Source organism: Mauremys mutica, chromosome 5 (genome assembly GCF_020497125.1).
Source record: "Mauremys mutica isolate MM-2020 ecotype Southern chromosome 5, ASM2049712v1, whole genome shotgun sequence".
In the NCBI taxonomy this organism is placed as follows: domain Eukaryota; kingdom Metazoa; phylum Chordata; order Testudines; family Geoemydidae; genus Mauremys; species Mauremys mutica.
Window position 1 is genome coordinate 89,967,209 of NC_059076.1, and position 20,094 is coordinate 89,987,302.

Genomic DNA, 20,094 nt, shown 5'->3' on the forward strand with positions numbered 1-20,094 from the left:
AATGCCTGGGCTAGTAAGGCATCCTGCAAAACATCTTTTTGGCTGATTTAGATTTTAGAGAGCATTCAGATTTTAACATTACAGTTCTTAGTAGCCACTGCATCCTTAATTTAATCTGCCATTTCCTTTGGTCCAAGATCAGTCTACAAGTCCTCCTTTTTTTTTTGTCTTATCAGGAGCTGTCTGGGTGAGACATTTTTATTATGGAGAAACATTTGCAAAATCCTGTTTTTGTTTCTTTTGCAGAGGTTGTTTGCTGTTTTTGCCACCATCGCACCCCACCCCACTAAGAGGGGGGGTGTTTGTTTTTATTTTATTTAAAGAGCAACTTGGCACTTGTATCATGGCTTATGTTTTCCAAGTGTTGGAAAATACTCATTAATTTACTATTGTAGAGCAAGGTTATGCCTGGTTCCTTTGCAGGTGCATGAAGATGGGGAAGAGGCACAAAAAGGCCTAAGGATCACAGGGCTAGACACGGTAATAGTCCTTGTGCATTCTGAGTTCAAGGACTACACAAGGCAATTGCTACTATCAAAGCTAGCCAGTCTAACTGGGGTAGCGAGGTACAGGCTGCAGGAAAAGCAGATATGAACAAATGTGGTGGATAGAGGATACTTCCTAGGCTTGTTTGAAAATCTATCAAACTTTTTTGACAAAGTTGTGGTTCTGACTAAATGAAAATTTTTATAGAGGATATCTGGTTTCCTGGACAATTTTTTCCGTAGAAAAACCAAAAAGAATAAATGTAAATATATTCAGTTTTTAAATGTTTGGTTTTTCCGTTGAAAATTTAGAAGAGAGGTCTATTCTCACTTTAATACAAATGTTCTGTAGGAAGAAAATGTTCTGATTTTCTTTGTTGCTTTTTTCACTTGAAATTGCACAATGCAATCGTTGTACAGTTTGTGGCATAACAATGAAGTGGGTTTTAGCCCTTGAAAGCTTATGCCCAAATAAATTTGTTGGTCTCTAAGGTGCCACAAGTACTCCTCATTCTTTTTGCTGATACAGACTAACACAGCTACAACTCTGAAATCTGTAAGAGTTTTGACTGTAAATGGCAGGTTGGCATGAGTTACTGTAGAAATATTAAGTATAGTAATTTAGGGCCATGCACAGGTTGAATTGTCACTGACAACTGGAAATGCTGTGCATATGTGGCTTGGAATATCAGGCTCTAGGTCAGCAAATGTTCAGTGGCTTTTGTGTGATAATCTGAGACTGTGTGCACCCCCTCAAATATTATGTCACCGAGACTTGAGTTTCCACTGGGTTATTAAAACTCTATCCATGTTGAAAAGTTCAGAATACTACTTCAATACATGTTTCTATAACTGTATTTCAGAGACTGTTTGTTTGCTTTGGTGGGGAAATACATTCTTCAAAGGCTGACTTACAGTCAAAATGAGTTGCGGCATTTGCTTCCTGGACTCTTTTTAAACACTAATTTTAAAGTTTTTCACATCATTATGGATAAGGGATTTTGATATAACTTGAGAGATTCTTCCTTTGCTGATTAGTATGTACAGTACTCTGGGGGTTTTCTCCTTCAAAGCAGACTTGCCTTAGATCTTTAATCTAGCTCTTTTTTTTTCATTATCAGCCATTCTCCTGAGCTTCTTTACTTAGCAACAGTCCATCAATAGCTACTGTGTAGAAAGGATGGAGTCAGGCAATATACAAGAGTTTAATGGTACTACACTATTTTCCTAGTCTTGTTTTGTTCATGGACATCTTTAGGTGTCTTCATGATCTCAGTGAAACTCCCTTCAACTATGTTGCTTACCTTGGAATTTGCTTTGGCCCACCACTGCTTGGCTCTGATGTCTCTGCCCTCTGTAGTCTTTCATATTCTGAACTGCCACTAAGCATTCTGAATCTGTTCTGCTCATTCACCAAAATACCTTCTCTGTGCAGGCCAGAGTAGCTCCCTAAAGTTTGTAGTGATTACATTTTAAAATGCTTAAAAATAAACAATACATACATACATCTGAGCTCTCTAGGGAGAAATGGAAACTCACTTAATGTGAATGACCTGGTACATAGATTAAAAGAGTAAGGAAAATGAGAGAAAATTGCTGGGAAATAGAATGTAAATTGTGTGTAATTTATTTATTGGCCAGAACTTCAATGATTTTGAAGGAGCTCTGATCCTGATGTGTATTTATTACAAGGTGTAAAGGTGTTCTGGCTCATTAAAGGTTCTTGTCTATCACATGACTGATCTGGGCAGGGTTCTAAAAGGAAAAGGGTGGATGCATCCTCTTTTTCCAGCTGGCAAGACCTTGATTGGCGGTTATCCGGTAGCTTGAGTTGGTTTGATCTGGGTTTAGGGTTTTGATTTTGGAAATAGTCAGCCCTAAGGAAGGCATGTGAAGTGATCAGTAGTGGGGACTTTCATTTTTATTTTTCCAGCTATTGATAAGAGAAAGGGGTGAGATACAATGTGCTATGGGTGAGAAGACTACGTACAGGATCAAATCCTGGGAACAGAGCTTTGAGTATATGGGGTATGCACTGAAAAGGCTTAATGAGAGAGGAAGCAATTCTTTCTTTGGACAGCAGAATGGAAGAACCCCTTATTTTTTCAACAAACTGAAGTGGGTCACTTAGAGTATATCTACACTGCAATTAGACACTCACAGCTGGCCTATGCCAGCTGATTCAGACTTGCAGGGCTCGGGCTGTTTAATTGCAGTGTAGATTGTCAGTCTTGGGCTGCAGCCTGAGTTCTGGGACCCTCCCACCTCAAAGGATCGTAGAGCTTGGGCTCAAGACCAAGCAAGAATCTCTACACTGCAGCTAAACAGCCCCTGAGCCTGAGCCCAAGTCAGTTAGCATAGGCCAACTGTGGATTTTTAATTGCAGTGTAGACATAGCATCAGTCTTGACCATTACTGAATGGCAACCTTTTTGAGATGGAAGGAATCGTGTAGCACCAAAATATGGCATTTCATTCAGACTTGTACTGGGGAAGGTCATAGTGGTATAGTAGTAATCTAGCCTTTTTTTTTTTAAATTGGAAAGGCTAGTTTTATCACCATATCTGACTTTATTCTGTGTCAGAAAAAGATCAAATGTGTTAAGACAGCTGTCAACACTTTTGTCTTCATTTGATTCAATAGTAAATATTGGCTTTTTAGCATCTATAAATAAAACCTGGCCTTACAATGTGCTTGCAAATTACTTCTGAAGACTTTCATCTTTGATGGAAATGAAATACAAGTCCAATGCAGTCAGTGGAGTTTTGCTTACTTATATTAGGCATGAAGTGTGATCCTGAGTATGTAAGAAGAGAATTCTTGATGTCATTTACCCAACAGGTGATACTCGCCTATTCTGAGTAGAATGTAAACACTGAGTCTTGAGCTATGCCGTGGTCTCTTGCAATGCATTTCAGTCTAGTGACCTAGATTGAAAAAATAAGAATGTCAAGTGAAAACAGCCACAGAATATCTGTCATGAATGGTGATTACCAGTCTTGATCAGCCTTGGAAAAGCCTGGTGAAGAATACAGAATGTATTTTGTTCAGGATGGCATAAGCTAATCAAACTATTTATACAGTACATGGCATTACACTGTAGTGAAGTGATATTACATACTTGATTCTGTTTTGTCTACCTTTGATTAGAAACATACTGTACCTATATAGAATTTACCCAGTTTATCATGGGAAAGAGTCAGTTTGAAGGCCAAAAAAATAAAAATTTCCAAAATGTTTCAACATTTCAAAAAGGAAGTTCCATTTTTCATGTTGAAATGATTAAAAATAATTCTCATTTTAAAGTGTATAAAAAAGGTCAAACACAAAACAAAACATTCTGATTAACCCACTCTGATTTTCTTTTCAGATTTCCAATATGCAATAATTCTTGATATTTTGAACTTTGTCCCAATTTGGGAATGAACTTCTCAATATCTGAAAAATTCTCATGGTCCACCTCTATTGAGGCCAGTGATCTTAACCTAAGATCAGGATATTTATTTTTTTTAAAAAGTCAAAGCATGATAGAACCTAAAATTAAGATTTAAAGAAGCCCAAAGAATTGTCCAGGCAGCATATGGCTGGACACAGCTGGATGAAAACGGACATCGTTATCAATGGGTAAATGATCCAAAGATGAGAGGCTGACTGAAGAACATATGCTATAGCTGCTATCACCAGGGCTGGCCTTAGACCAAATGGTGCCCCAGGTGAGGGGCATCTTTGGCGTGTGCCTCCCCTTCCATGTGTTTAAACTTTTAAATACCTTACTTTTAGCCCATTTCATGACTTTGGACAATTTGCATGCATGATTTATCCCTGTCATATAAGATAAATTTGAATGCTAGGATCTGTAAATCTATATTTATGCCATATATACGTAAATATGAAATACCTTCAAACATTCTATTTTTCCTTTTGTCACTGACAACAAATACAGCACCCCAAGTCCAGTGCCTCTGAAGCCCTGCACCCTAGGCAGTTGCTTGTCCTTAAAATCCGGCCCTGGCTGTCAGTGACATAGATACTACGTTTGAAATCTAAACAAACCTAGTTAATGAATGAAGCCAATAGAAAACCATTTAGAATTCCTAACACTCCCACCAATTTTTGGCTTGAGCCATTGCCCCTTTCCTTGCTGATGCTGTATGGATAAATTGCTGTACATTTTACAGATTTATCCAATGTTATTTTTATTGCCTGATTTTCCCACACAGTAAAGAGTCTGCCTCTTCATTGCTGTATACTGTAAATGTTTAAAACAAAAAAAACCCAAAACTTTATTACTTTGTGCACCCAGGTGCCTGCATTTTAAATATACACTCCAGTGTGCACTTGGCATGATGTCACTTACACACTACTGTGTGGTGCCTGTTTTGTATATCATTTGTGTGGACACAGTGTAGCCACTCACATATCCATCTTTTTGTGCAACATACCTCAGGAAATTCATATTACAATCTACTGGAGAAGGCTACAGGGATTCTTCTGTTTAAATAAGGGGAAGGAATATAGACAGTGAACCTCATAAATCCTTGAGCTTTCTATGCCTTCCTCATAGGGCATGAATGCTGGATGTTTCTCTGTGTACTTTGCTATGTGCCATTTGTTATCTTAAATGTAGTGTCTGGCTTATTTGAGGGATTTGGCTCTGGTCCTCAGCATATGAACACTGACTCCACTAGAAAACAGAAATACCACAGAAGGAAATAGCGATGTTTGTCTGAAAACAAAAAATAAGAAAATAACCTGCATAGAATGAATAAATACATTGATGAAAGAGACCATCTCACTGCTTGTGGAAAAAGCATACATGGCTAGTAGGATTTTACAAACAGGTACACAGTGCATTGTTCACAGGCACTCTGCCACACATTGCAAATGCAAAGCAGTATTTTATTTTCATTCTAATTATTTCCATGTGTATAGATGTGGGAAAGCAGCTTTGGCATTTTACAAACTGAGGATTCCAATACAATAATGAACAGCTTGTTATCAACTGGCAGTTGTTCTGCCTTAGCTTGCAATTCCTAGCCTCATTCAGCCAGCTGAGAATCTTTTTTGTTGAATGTAAGTACCTCTTATTCCTCTGCTTCAATAATATGTTACTCCCTAAAGTTACCATATCTGAAATTTAATTATCTGTTAATTAGATCACACACTTTAGGAGTTTGTTAGATTAAACAGGAACCTATGTTCCTAAAAAGGTATGCTGTAATTTAAAAAAAAGAACTGGGTCAGATGAGATGCAGTGTTAAACAAGAGTGAACATAGCAATGAAAATCATTAAGTATGCATATAAATGTTTGTGTGTGGTATAACCTTGATAACAATAGACCACATGTATCAAACCTGCAATAAAACCAGTATTTCCTGAAACCTAGCTCTCCTTTGAGAGCCCCAAAGCACTGAGGAAAAAATTAGCATACCAAAATCCTACAGAATTCCACCAATGGAATGTCACCATCTGAGGTAGATTTACATTTTCACTGAAATTGGTATATTAAATGCATTGGCAATTTTCTCCTTTTTTTTCCTTTTCAGATACAGCTGCTCTAAAATCTATCAAATCCTAGCTACTTAGTGAAGTTTTCCCATTGGATTACCCTGTTATTGATCCATGAAATGGTACAGTCACATATATCAAAGTGACCTATTAGGCACCCTTTTGTTTAGACAATGCTGCAAGCATCTCACCAATACCATGAACCTTTTTCCTTCTCAACGGAGGAGCTGAGTCCATTTAGGAAATATATCTGGCATAGCAAATCAATATGCTGCAATAGTAATTTTCATCTATAAAGATTTTTTTATGAAGCCTTAAAGTAAAGTATACATAGATTGATAGTCTCTACTATCCTGCATAATAGAAAGGCATAGACATAATGGAGCTGAAGTGCTGTGACTTTTAATAGATACTGTTATGTAATCTAAGGATCTCAATGAATGAAAAAAGTGAAGAGGAGGAGGGAGACCAAAAGTCAAAAATCCAACTAAAATTCCCAGTTAGTCAATGTTAAGGTAAGCAAAATAAGAGGGGTTTATTCAGTAATGAGTGAGAAACAGGCCAACTGCATATATTGTCATGCATAAATAGCTTCTGACTCTTACAGTAGTCTAGGACTGGATATCAGATAAATTCAAAATAGAAACGCAGGATGAGTGGCATGAGATAAAGCAAAGAATTAATCCAGTCTTGGGTTGTGTAGAATTGTGAATGTGTTGGAATATTACTTATTATCTTCTAGGTATTTGGCAATAGATTGCTTACCAGGTACTAAAGTTAAGATGACTGGTCTGTAATTCTGCAGGTTGTCCGTATTCCCCTTTTTTATAGATTGGTACTAAATTTGCCCTTTTCCAGTTCTCTGGAATCTTTCCCATCTTCCGTGACTTTTCAAAGATAATCATAGAATCTCAGGGTTGGAAGGGACCTCAGGAAGTCATCTAGTCCAACCCCCTGCTCAAAGCAGGACCAAACCCAACTAAATCATCCCAGCCAGGGCTTTGTCAAGCCTGACCTTAAAAACCACCTAAGGAAGGAGATTCCACTACCTCCCTAGGTAACCCATTCCAGTTCTTCACCACCCTACTAGTGAAAAAGTTTTTCCTAATATCCAGCCTAAACCTCCCCCTCTGCAACTTGAGACCATTACTCCTTGTTCTGTCATCTTCTACCACTGAGAACAGTCTAGATCCATCCTCTTTGGAACCCCCTTTCAGATAGTTGAAAGCAGCTATCAAATCCCCCCTCATTCTTCTCTTCTGCAGACTAAACAATCCCAGTTCCCTCAGCCTCTCCTCATAAGTCATGTGCTCCAGCCCCCTAATCATTTTTTTTGCCCTCCGCTGGACTCTCTCCAATTTATCCACATCCTTCTTGTAGTGTGGGGCCCAAAACTGGACACAGTACTCCAAATGAGGCCTCACCAGTGCTGAGTAGAGGGGAATGATCACATCCCTTGATCTGCTGGAAATGCCCCTACTTATACAACCCAAAATGCCATTAGCCTTCTTGGCAACAAGGGCACACTGACTCATATTCAGCTTTTCATCCACCGTAACCCCCTAGGTCCTTTTCTGCAGAACTGCTGCCCAGCCATTCGGTCCCTAGTCTGTAGCAGTGCATGGGATTCTTCCGTCCTAAGTGCAGGACTCGGCACTTGTCCTTGTTGAACCTCATCATATTTCTTTTGGCCCAATCCTCTAATTTGTCTAGGTCCCTCTGTATCCTAGCCCTACCCTCAGCATATCAACCACTCCTCCCAGTTTAGTGTCATCTGCAAACTTGCTAAGGGTGCAGTCCACACCATCCTCCAGATCGTTAATGAAGATATTGAATAAAACCGGCCCCAGCACCGACCCTTGGGACACTCCACTTGATACCGGCTGCCAACTAGACATGGAACCATTGATCACTACCCGTTGAGCCCAACCATCTAGCCAGTTTTCTATCCACCTTACTGTCCATTCATCCAGCCCATACTTCTTTAACTTGCTGGCAAGAATACTGTGGGAGACTGTATCAAAAGCTTTGCTAAAGTCCAGAAATAGCACATCCACTGCTTTTCCCTCATCCACAGAGCCGGTTATCTCGTCATAGAAGGCAATTAGGTTAGTCAGGCATGACTTGCCCTTGGTGAATCCATGATGACTGTTCCTGATCACTTCCCCTCCTTTAAGTGGTTCAGGATTGATTCCTTGAGGACCTGTTCCATGATTTTTCCAGGGACTGAGGTGAGACTGACTGGCCTGTAGTTCCCTGGATCTTCCTTCTTCCCTTTTTTAAAGATGGGCACTACATTAGCTTTTTTCCAGTCATCCGGGACCTCCCCCGATCGCCATGATTTTTCAAAGATAATGGCCAATGGCTCTGCAATCTCATCGGCCAACTCCTTTAGCACCCTCGGATGCAGCGCATCCGGCCCCATGGACTTGTGCTCGTCCAGCTTTCCTAAATAGCCCCGAACTACTTCTTTCTCCACAGAGAGCTGGTCACCTCCTCCCCATACCGTGCTGCAGAGTGCAGCTGTCTGGGAGCTGACCTTGTCTGTGAAGACAGAGGCAAAAAAAGCATTGAGTACAATGCTCCACATCCTCTGTCGCTTTCTCCACATCCTCTGTCACTAGGTTCCCTCCCTCATTCAGCAAGGGGCCCACACTTTCCTTGACTTTCTTCCTGTTGCTAACATACTATATTGGCTCAGATATCTCCTCAGTCAGCTCCTTGAGGATGTATTTCATCAGGCCCTGGAGACTTGATCTAACTTGTCTAAGTAACTTTTAACTTCTCCTTTCACTATTTTAGCTTCTGGTCCTACCTCATTTTCACTGGCATTTACTGTTAGACATATAATTCCTACTAAACTTTTTTGCTGAAAACTGAAACAGTCATTTAGCACTTTTGCCATTTCCACCTTTTCTGTTACTGTTTCCCCCCTCTTTGAATAATGGGCCTACCCTGTCCTTGGTCTTCCTCTTGCTTCTAATGTATTTATAGAATGTTTTCTTGCTACCCTTTGTCTCTAGCTAGTTGAATCTCATTTTGTGCCTTGGCCTTTCTAAATTTGTCCCTACATACATGTCTGATTTGTTTATGTTCATCCTTTGTAACTTGACCTAGTTTCCACTTTTTGTAAGACTTTCTTTTGAGTGTCAGATGATTGAAGATCTCTTGCTTAAGCCGAGGTGGTCTCTTGCCATACTTATCTTTCCTACACAGTGGGATAGTTTGCTCTTGTTCCCTTAATGTCTCTTTGAAAAACTGACAAATCTTTGTTTCTGTTTTTCCATGTTTTTCTCTTCTATAGGAGTGCCTTATTTCCTCTAGTCTTACCTCTGATTTTTCTTTGACTAGAGAGCTTTTCTCACCATTTTCATCTCACTTAATTCCAGGTCTCTGATCAGGCAGAAAGTGCTACTTGAGTGCCCCTTAGCTGCAAATCATATTCTGGACTTGATTTCTTTCACCTTAAGTCATGTTGACCTCACCTTATTTTACAAGTACTCCAGTTTAAACCAGTGAGGGCTTATATCTCAACATGATTGAAGAAGGCAGAGTCAGGTCCTCTTAGAATAGGAGAGCTATATTTTAAAGAGACAGAAATGCAGGAGGTCCAGTATAATTTCAGAACCAATTTGCAATGTCAAACAATTACATTAATTCTGATCAGTTAACCAATGTAAATCCCCACCAACTTTTTAAAAATTGTTAATCAGATAATGTATCCTCTTTATCCCCAGTTTTAAGCTTACTCTTGTTTTAAACTTTTTTATTGGAAACATGCAAATATTTTTATTCAAAACAAATTTAGATAATTTCAATATTACACTATCATAGAGAAATGTCTTTGTTCCCATCACTGTCAAGAAACCAGCACTATAGACGTGCCAATATTAATGCATCTTTTTTCTGTCCACCTCATGAGCATTAAAGTAATTATATAATACCTGTCTTCCTACTCATTTCATTATCTCCCATTTTGAAATTCATCCAAAGGCTTGAATGTAATCTTAAAGATTTCATAAGTTTCTATTTCCATAAAATATAATCAAACTGTATGACATTTGATCAGAATAAGACATTTTAGGATTAGAAAATAAATGTAATGTGTAATCACAGGGTCCTGCGTAATTCATGGCCATTCAGACAAAATGCCATATTTAAATTATACCACAATTTTGACAAAAATAACTGCATTCAGTAGAGAAAATTAAAAGCTAACACTTAAATCTCTCAATTCATTCCACTGAGTTCCTTGTATTCTTTTTTAAATGACAATTTCACTTAAAAAAGAAACCAAACTTGTGTGGAAGACCATGAAAAGCTTATTTTAACCTGATCGTGGGATGGTATGGACTAGAACTGAGCCTCCAAAAGTTGTGGCTCAAATAATAAATTGAGTTCATGCTACTTTTGTGACTGTTTTCACAAATGAGTTTACTGAGAAGAATATTTGCAGAAACAGCAAATTTGAAGTGAATATTTATGGAAAATTCACCCAGAGATTTAGCAACACAGACATTTTTATAAACTAATTGTAAATTACATAACAATCAACTCTAACCGCTCCCAAAACTATCTTAGTCTCTGGAAAATTCAGAACTCCCCTGTATGAAACTACAGTGCCTAAACTGAACTTCACTGAAGTTAATGAAAAGGCTCACATTCACTTAATTGTCAGTGGACTTTGAATCAGGGTCATCTCAAGGAAGTGGAGCAAATTTGATTTAATCATGTGTTCACTATTTTCATGATTGATTTCTTTCCAAGTATTTTTAAAAGCGTCACATCTTTTACAGATAAACTTATACTTTTCCTATGTGGCTTGTTTATAAAAAAATATTTTGTATTTATTCGTCATACCTAGAAGTCCACTTGTGGCTGAAACGGTCTCTACTATAATTACAAGTGACACCTAACATGACTATGCCTAAAAGAAATTAAAGTTCCCTCTACTTTGTTTTTCAAGTTTTTCTCATTCATGTGACAGAACTTTGTCTACAATGAGGTTTACTGCCAACTTACTGGGCACACAGAAGAAACAAGTTTCTCTTTTGCTGAAGACTTCTTCTGACTAAGGGTATATCTTCATTAGTGCTAGAGGAGTAATTTGCAGCTCAGATCAAGATACCCACACTAGAAGCGGAAGTGTAGCCAGGGCAGCACAGTGGGACGGGCTAGCTATGGAAGTACATACCTAAGGTTTCAGACAAGATCATACACTGGTGGCTATCTTGTCCTGCTGCTTGCACCTCTGCAGCAACACTTCTCTTTTTAGTCTGCTAGCTTGATTAGACTTAGCATAAATATGTCTACTTGAGTTTGAAATTCTATTCTATATAGATTTTTATACAAAGCTCATTACTGTATTATCAGAGTGCCTTCCAGTAGTGTATTAAGCAGTATCTCTAACATCTGTTGTGTGTGTGTTCTCTCATCCTCTCCAGAGAGACAGAGGGAGGAGTGTCTTGTTTGGGTGGTGTGGTTGGTTTGTGGGGTTTTTTTATTTTTGTTTTTAATGCGACTATTCCTACTGCTCTGAGTTAGAAGGCAAGGTCAAAGAAATGTGCTTTGCACTTGGAACAGAAAGTGATCAAGTTTGTGATGATCCAGAGTTCTTGGAGTTCATTCCACAGTTTCAGGAACTTGGAAAATCACTGGAACCCACAAAGCCAGCATTCAGTGCCTCGGATTTCTATGAGTGGAGATGGGCAGATGCTTCAGACTGTGATCCACAAAACACAGCATTCTAGGTAGCTCCACTCCTAAGCTAGTCAATAGCAGATGCCAATGAAAGGGATGTGTCCTAAGCATCATATTTTTGTTTTTCAATCTCATGTTGAAGTAGTTCCACTTCATATAAATACTTAAATAGCTACTGGAGCACAGGGACTGGACCCGACCCAGCTGAGTACCTTCAACTATTAGGTTATAGGGTCATTCTCACCTTGTGTCTTAGTGTACTTAAGTATTTAAACAAAGTGGAACAGCTTCAACAGGAGTGACTGAGGGAGCCACACATCAGAATATTCCATGCTTCGGTGGTTAGAGCACCCTTCTGAAAAGGAAATCTCTGTTTATATCCTTTCTCCCAATTAGACATTTTCTCCAGATTTTCATAAAACATACAGTTGGTAGGAATTCACAACAAACTTTACTCCTTATTTCATAGTTTGAGATCTTTTTGGGCCACCTAAGTTCAAGCTCTAAGTTGTGGGGTTTTTTTAAGATCAATGTTAGTCAGTTCTGTAGACCTCACTACTTAATGACTCAGTTGAAGACTATATCTTCTCTGAAAACTCCACCCATTCAGCTCCTGTGTTGTTGACCATTTTGTCATAGCTTGATGTACACCTAATTAATCACAGAAATTAATTTGAAGCAGTAATTTTTCTTTAGGGGATTCACATTCATGGCACTAACGAAGTGACCATTTAAGCAAAACAAACTGCTATGCCCACCTTCTTTTCCTTGATGCCCTCTGTATCTGTGTTCTGCATTTTCCAACAAAATTGGTGTAATACAGCAGATGGGGATTCTCTTTAATTGTGCTTCTGTTGTATTAATGGTTAGCGATTGCCTAGATCTGGAAGAACTGAGTAATTACACAGTTGAACACTATAAATAAGAGCAGGTGCAACTGTAAATAGTCCCTGATTAACAATTTCATTTTAAATGTTATAACAGATTTCTGTAGGCAAATTACTCCCCCTGGTAAGGAGGTGTAATTTTTTATAATATAATTCACTATACCTAGTTTTTAATTATGCCAGCAATAACACAGACCCTTACTGTGCCAAAAATCTCATAATATATTGGTCCTTACTATCAAAATAACTGCAGTAAAACAAATGAATTGTTGTTGGAAACCTTCCTTGTGGAGCACAAAGCTAAATTATAGCTTTCAATGCTGTGCTTGTTTGTCATGTACGGTGTCAAAAAAGGAAGGTTGACATAGAGGGAGAAATCCCAGTGTTGAATGTAAATATAGTACTGTGCTTAATGCATATAGCTTTCAACATGAAGCATTGTTACATGCCCTCTATAATATGGAAATTCTAAATGAAATAAGATAGCTTAATGTTCTAGTTTGAAAGACTGCTAAGGTACAAGGGTTAAGAGTTGTCTAGACTGGAAAAAAAATGTTTTATTGCATGCAAATTAATAAATAATTGTGGTTTACTATGAGAGCTGGGGTGAATAAACATGGAGCACCTTTATTCAGGAAATTAAGTAATAAAATGGTAAATTAGAGCATTCAGTGTTGCCATTGTTCCAGGACTAAATATTACTATTTTTACTGGAAGCTAGTCTGGAGGAGGCTCTGGAAATCAGGGAAGAATAGGTTTCAGAATCTTACTCGTACATGAAAAAGCTGGAGGAGTTGTGATGCAAGAGCTAAAGTAGAGTTGAGGGAGAGAGCTATACCAAAAGAGGATAGGAACAATTTAGAGAGCAGAGGAAATCCAGTGGAGTTGTAGAGGGACTGATGAAAGCATTGATATGAGAAGCAAGAGCAAGGAGGCAAGAAGCACAACTGAAGCTGAAAGATCTACTGAAGTGCTTTGTTTATAGAGAAGGAGGAATTTACTGATGGCTTCAGAAGCAGCAAGAAGAGAGCAGATAAAGATTTTGAGAATGGACCAAAGGGGCAGTAGGCTTTCAGGACACATCGAAGTTGTTGTGCATTTATTTGATCTTCAGAATAATGCAGCCATCTCAAAGCACTCAGTTAAAATAAGTTTATAGGTACTGTAAATGTGAAATTAAGTAAGGAACAGATAGCACAAAGCACCAGTGCTCTTGGTGGTAATTTTATGATTAAATCTGAGTCTAATCCCTTAAAGAATGGTTGAAATGTCAGCTGGCCTTTACAATAAGCTGTGAGTTTTGAGGAGCACCATTTCCTGATGTCAGCAGTTAAAGTAGAATTCATGAAGGTGAGTCATGTGCTAAAGTAAATTAGTGGTACAAAATTATGGGTATTAGTGTTACATGTATTAAGTGCTCACAATATGCAAAGACAAACTGTTCAGCTGATACTTTACAGATGGGGGGAGGAAACAAGAGTGTTAAGCCAAAAAGGATGAAGTTGGAGTAATTATGATGTGGTGATCACCACATGATGGTGCGATAGAGGAAAGTTTATGGCGAGAGATGTCTAGATATAGACTTGTGAGGAAAGAAACATTCAGATGTGGGCACAGTGTGGGTTTGTGTGGATAATGACAGAAGTTGGATGAAATTTTGAGTACTTCTGGGAGCTGCTGGTGCAATGTGCACCTCCTGAAGTATTACTTAAATGCTATGTTGGACAGTTTGCCCAACATAGCATTTATTATTAGGAAAGGTGGGGCTTCCCAGAGATCTGAAATGGTTGAGAAATCTGTATCAAACAGAGCTGCACTGTTCTCAAGGGATTTCAAATTGGGCACAGCTTGGATTGGTGAGGAATCATGGAGGATTCCCAAGTTGCAAGTCGAGAACAAGAGAGGAATAGGACTGCAATGCAAGCTGTTAAAAAGTAGGAATGCAAGCTGTTAAAAAGCCAGGGAAAGGTTGCTATTGTAGACTTAACAAATCCATATGGAGAATGGAAAATAAGGGACCACTCATTCAAGAAGAAATGCTGTTGCAGTGGATAGTCACACACACACACACACACACCCCTACTCCCCATGTGTCTTTCTATGGAAGTAGGTTAGAGAACCAAAAAAACCAAATACGTTTTGCAATAGTTTAGTGGGATCACTCCATTTCCCAACACTTACCCCTGTGCCATCCATCTGTAGCACTCTTTCTCATAGGTTGACTTAAGTGATTTTCTACAATTGTGAAATTTCTTGGCACATGTCCATCTAGAACTTCCCAATGCTACTTACAATGCCTGTAGTCAAGTAGTGGACAGCAATGTAAAATAGTTCAACACTTCAACGCCTCTCATCCACTGTTTGCCTGGACATTAAAGAACTGAGCTCAGGATCCAAAGTGCATCTCTGGCATGGTTACAAAGCTAAATTTGTGGAAAGCAACTACTGCTTTAAGTCCGAGGAAAAGGAGGAGATGCTAGCTAAGGGGTGACCTCTCTGAAGTCAGGGGTGGCTCCAGGCCCCAGCATGCCAAGCGCGTGCTTGGGGCGGCATGCCGTGGGGGGCGCTCTGCCAGTCGCTGGGAGGGCGGCAGGCAGCTCCAGTGGACCTCCTGCAGAGGGTCCGCTGGTCCTGCAGCTTCGTGGAGCATCCGCAGACACGCCTGCGGGAGGTCCACCAGAGCCGCGGGACTGACATTTCGCTGCCCCAAGCCGCCATGGTTGGGGCAGCGAAATGGCTAGAGCCGCCCCTGTCTGGAGTGAATGGGATAAATTAGAAATCACAGTAAATGCATAGTGTGTGAGAAGTAAAGAATATGGACACTAAAATTTCCAGTGAAAAGACTAGAAAAAATAGCTGAGTGGTAAATAATAAATGAAAAATAGTTAATGAGTGGAAGTAGCTAATAGACTAATAAAGTTGAAGAGTAGTGGAAGGAGAAAGAGGTACTTGAAGGCAGAGCAGATATAGTGGAGATGCATTAAATTCACATATATTTAAGCCTTAGAGAAAGCTGTACTGCTCTGGGCATTACTTACTGTATCATCTAAAGTCCTTTCCACATGGGAATGGTATTTCATGTGTAACTTTCAACTTTTAGACATGCAGAATGAGAACAGAGCCAAATCTGCAGTCATAGACATGCTCAACACAGATAAAGGAAAGCATCACAAGAATAATCAAAACCTGGCACTCACTGATTGTTTTGGTTTTTTTTCCCTCAAGTTAATTGTTCCTGATTTTTTTTTACTGTGTGGCACCCATTGCCTCATCAACATGTCTAAGCAGTGACTGAACAATAAGAGACCTTGGCATGTGGATATATTTTCTAAATGGCACAAAATGAGAATTTTGGAGAAAAACAATTAACTTCTCAATTCATAGCTTATTAACCAAATTCTTGTTTTAATCGGCCTATTTAGTTTCACTAGATACCTTTAGCCTCACTTTCCCCAGTGTTTTCCCTAAATCATATTAATTGACCAGGTAAAAATAGTCATACTACTAATTTCTTCCATTTTCCAAAGTAGGGCCCAAAACAAGCCTAAACCATTTTTTTTCAGTTTGAGCTTAGTAAGCCACCTAGTGTGGCATTTAATTCCATAGTGACTTCCCTAATGAGCTGAACAATATTTCCTCTCATGTATAAATCCACTAAAGGATTTTGCACACAGTTAGGGTGTTATGGTTACAATGTATCATACTCAGATTGTCCCATTCCATGAAGGGGCTAGAGGGTCAGGGCAACTGAGGTTGCACTTGGAGGGTTTCCTGCTAAATTTACTCTCCAGAAGCAGAGGATTGGAGCCCTGAGTGACTTAGAGCTTCCAAACCATGCAGATTTGTGTGGAAGAGACCACTTAATACTATCTTTTTGGGACCACTCCTGGGTCTGTTTTTTCCCACTGGCTCCCTTGTCTTGTTGCGGCACAGTGCTTGCAAGAGTCATGCTGCCTTTGGTTGATTCCACTTGTAGCAGTCTTTCCCTCAGTCCCCCTGTCATTACAGCAGGGGGACTGGATCCTGGATCTCCCACTTCTAGTTGGGTACCCTAACCACTGGATTAGTCCTTCTCACTCTCACTCTCACTCTCTCTCAATACTTTTTAAGGAGTTATTCACAGTGGAAGAGCTTCAACAAGAGAGACTGAGGGAACCCCATATCAGAATATCTCTTGAGAGGTGTAAGAACCTCTTTGAATGCTTTCTCCCACCTCAGGTAGATGGGGGGGATTGAACCTGGGTCTCCTACATCCCGGCCAAATGGTCCGATCCTGGGATGCAAGTTGTAAGGTGGTCACCACCAACACCTTCTTTCAGACAGATTTTTTACATGGGACCCGATCCAATAGGTGGCCTGTGAGCACACCACCTAGATCAGGCTCCCAATGTGAGATAAGTGAACTGTTTTCCCCAGTTTGTGAATCACTGAGATTTAGGAACCAGGAGCGCAGAGTGAGGCAGCAGTGCATAATCTCTGAAGCAGAAACTTAGGTGCCAAGCTATCTTCCCCCCCCCCATGAATATGTAGACACCAAGTGAGCTGGTAAAGGGACCATAGAGGACTGACAAAGAGCCCAGGTGGGGTGAAAGATGTTGGAGTGTGGTATGTGAGGTGTGGAAGGACTAGAAGGCTTGGGATTTTAAGGTCTATGTGCATTGGGCTATTAAAAGGACTATGCTTAGGAATTCTGTTGTGGATTATCTGCACTGTATTAGTAATAAACTGACCCTGAGGAGGTTATTAGGGAGTCAAGAAATCTTGCATGAAGGAACTGGGGACAATGAAAGAGGGAAACTGAGGTGGACAAGCCTGTTCTGCCACAGTCTGTTGCTGGAGAGTACTCCAGGTGAGGCTACCCATGACAGTAATTTAGGTTGACAGGCTTCCCTTGACCATTGGGACTTCCACTAGGTAGACTCTGGTGTAGGAATGTTTCTACTGAATGGTTGGAAAGTCAGCATAAAACAGATTATACTGAGCTCAAGGCTGCAGGCATAAGGATTTGGGGGAGTTTGAGGTAATTTGTTTGGATTTTTTTGGTGGGGGGAGAAATCTTCAACTTCTGATTCATTTCCCATCATAAATATGTGGAAGTTTCCCTAACCTACTAATTGCCTGCTGCAGAAGTGGAGCCCAGCTGAATTCTCCTTCCAACTTGAGCACTCTGTTCATTTGGTTTATATTCTCAAAATTGTCTTTGCAAGGAAGACCTTGATTTTTCTTAAAAAAATAAAATTAAAAAAAGGCAGCTGAGACTCCTTTTTGTGAATCCCAAAGGCCTGCTAGTTCTGGCCACAAAAGGTTTGTGCAATTCCCAAAGCTTTCAAGAGCCTCTCCAGCAACTCAGGAGTGATTATGCATTAAAAAAAAGAGGAAATAAATCATCTGAGTGAGAAATAAAAATCACTTTTTAGTAAGATGTTATGATTAGAGATCCTAAAATTTGTGATGTCTTTTCTTTGAAAAATAACTTCCACAATGTTTGTGACTTTGTGTTTTTAAATGTATTTTACATCTTGGGTGAAATCAGAGTCTGAGAAAAGAATGACGTGAGTAAAATACAAGCAGAATTTACTTTATTAATTAATGTAATTCACTCACTTGAAGAATTAAAAATTGGAATCCCCCCAAAATGCTACACGCTGTATAATACACATCACCAAGTGGCATCATTTTCCCCCTCTGCTCATACACCTTTTTTGTTCATGGGGCACATTAGCACTGATTGGAAAATGGTATTCTGATGTCTGAAGACCATATGGCAGGGAACCATTGGCATTTTTATGTCATTTTTAGTTGTATGAATCAATGATAGTTACTGGACCCAAGAATGGAGATCTTTCATGAAAAGATGTATAGAATACTGTGATGGGGATGCTCTACCCCAGTAAGGGGTAGAAAAGGTTAATCAGTGTCCTAGAAAGGGGGGGCCCTCAGGATGTAACAAGACTATGTGAAAGCTGTCAGTCATGGAAGGAGGAGTAGATTGTTAAACTTGTTAAAAGAGCTTCTGAAAGGAGTATTGGGTACTCCTATGCCTTGGTGAGCCTCACTTGATGCGGGGTGGCCAGGGCCCAGTGGGCTGCAGCAAAGGCCACATTTAGACTTTTTGAAATGAGTAAGTGGTTAGGACTATGGCTTCTTCTTTAAGAAAGATGTCCCTCTAATAAGAGTTCAGTACAAGCCAAACACAAAGTGTGTGTACATATGCTTATTTATGATTTGTGTATGTTATCTGTAGCTCTGTCCATCTCCATTTCCTCCAAATTAAGCTACTATCTGCAGCTACTTTTTATTTTTATAAAGATTCACTAATTAAAACTACTGTGGAATGAACTATATTTTTCTGTCTAGTAGTTCAGTGAATACACTGGAAAACAATATATAATTTACTTTCTAAATCCTTGTGATTTAACATTATCTGCATTTGAAATGACTTATTCAGAGTGATCCCTCCAAGCATTTAGCGACAGTAACTGAACTATGAAGCAAGATTTTAAAATTTGAAGGATCTAATGTTTTTATATTATATGTAACTGTCTTGCTTAATTCATGGGGTTTGCTTTTACATCATTTCAAATGCCTCTGCATATTGCTGCATGTCTTAACTGATATCTAGCATTTATAAATCCACTAAAATGCAAATATAATTCTGTTAGGAGCAGGTTCCTCATGGTGATAGTTTTGACAGTGATGTATCTTAGAATAACCTAGTCCATCCCATTTATTTCATAAAATAATGGTAGGAAAAGGGAGTTTGTAACCTTAGTTCATTAGGCAACAAAACTATTAAGAAAATAGAATTTCACATTGCTCAACAGCATGTTTTGTTTTGATTGATGGTTTTTAGATTGTTCTGAAATTCAAAACAAGCATAAAAGTCCCCACATATCCTCTAACGTGGGATTTTCTGCAGGAGTCCCCCCTTGACACAACTATACTCCAGAATCTAAGCTCTAATTTAAAAAAAAATTCCTTAGTCCTTATGGTTTTGAAGAAAACTTTCCAGACATGAGTCAGCTGTAACTAAAGTGGTGCTGTCTGGCCTGAAACAATAGCTCAGGATGGTATAACTGCCTTATTAATCTCAATGAGGTGTTGACATGAAGACCCAGTGATAACTTCTCCACTTTTGTGCACTATTTCTGTACTGACCACTTTATTGCAGTACAATGTGTTTACTAACGTACTTATCCATTATTTTGGAATGCAGTGTCAGATACTTGGATGGATGCAGTTGGCACTTAGTTGTTGAGTGGGGCAACTAGGATATCAAAACACTGCCCCTTCTCAAATTGTAACCTCCACTTCTGCCCACAATGGGAAGGTGTAATACTCTCCCAGTGGCAAAAACCTTAACTGACTCCTTCTGTGCCTAAAACCTGGATTGCTTCTCCTAACTTCAGAAGAGCAAAAAGCACCACAGCACTGCTACCAATACTTCCAACTGTGTTTCCTAGCACAGTCTAGGTATACTTAGTCAGTACAACTTTTTTCTTTTCAGAATATG

At 39.3% G+C, this 20,094-nt stretch overlaps 1 protein-coding gene across 5 annotated transcripts in view; it reads left to right on the top strand.

Annotated features, from left to right (window-relative positions):
* SGCZ (sarcoglycan zeta) overlaps window positions 1–20,094 on the top strand; it is a 483,993-nt gene that overhangs the window by 36,084 nt on the left and 427,815 nt on the right. Inside the window, exon 2 of one of the 5 annotated variants that reach the window (XM_045017560.1) lies at window positions 5,418–5,558. The exons of the other annotated variants lie outside the window; for them this stretch is intronic. The gene's annotated coding sequence lies outside the window, so the exon portion shown is untranslated. The remainder of the gene's footprint in view (window positions 1–5,417; window positions 5,559–20,094) is intronic. 5 annotated transcript variants of the gene reach the window in all.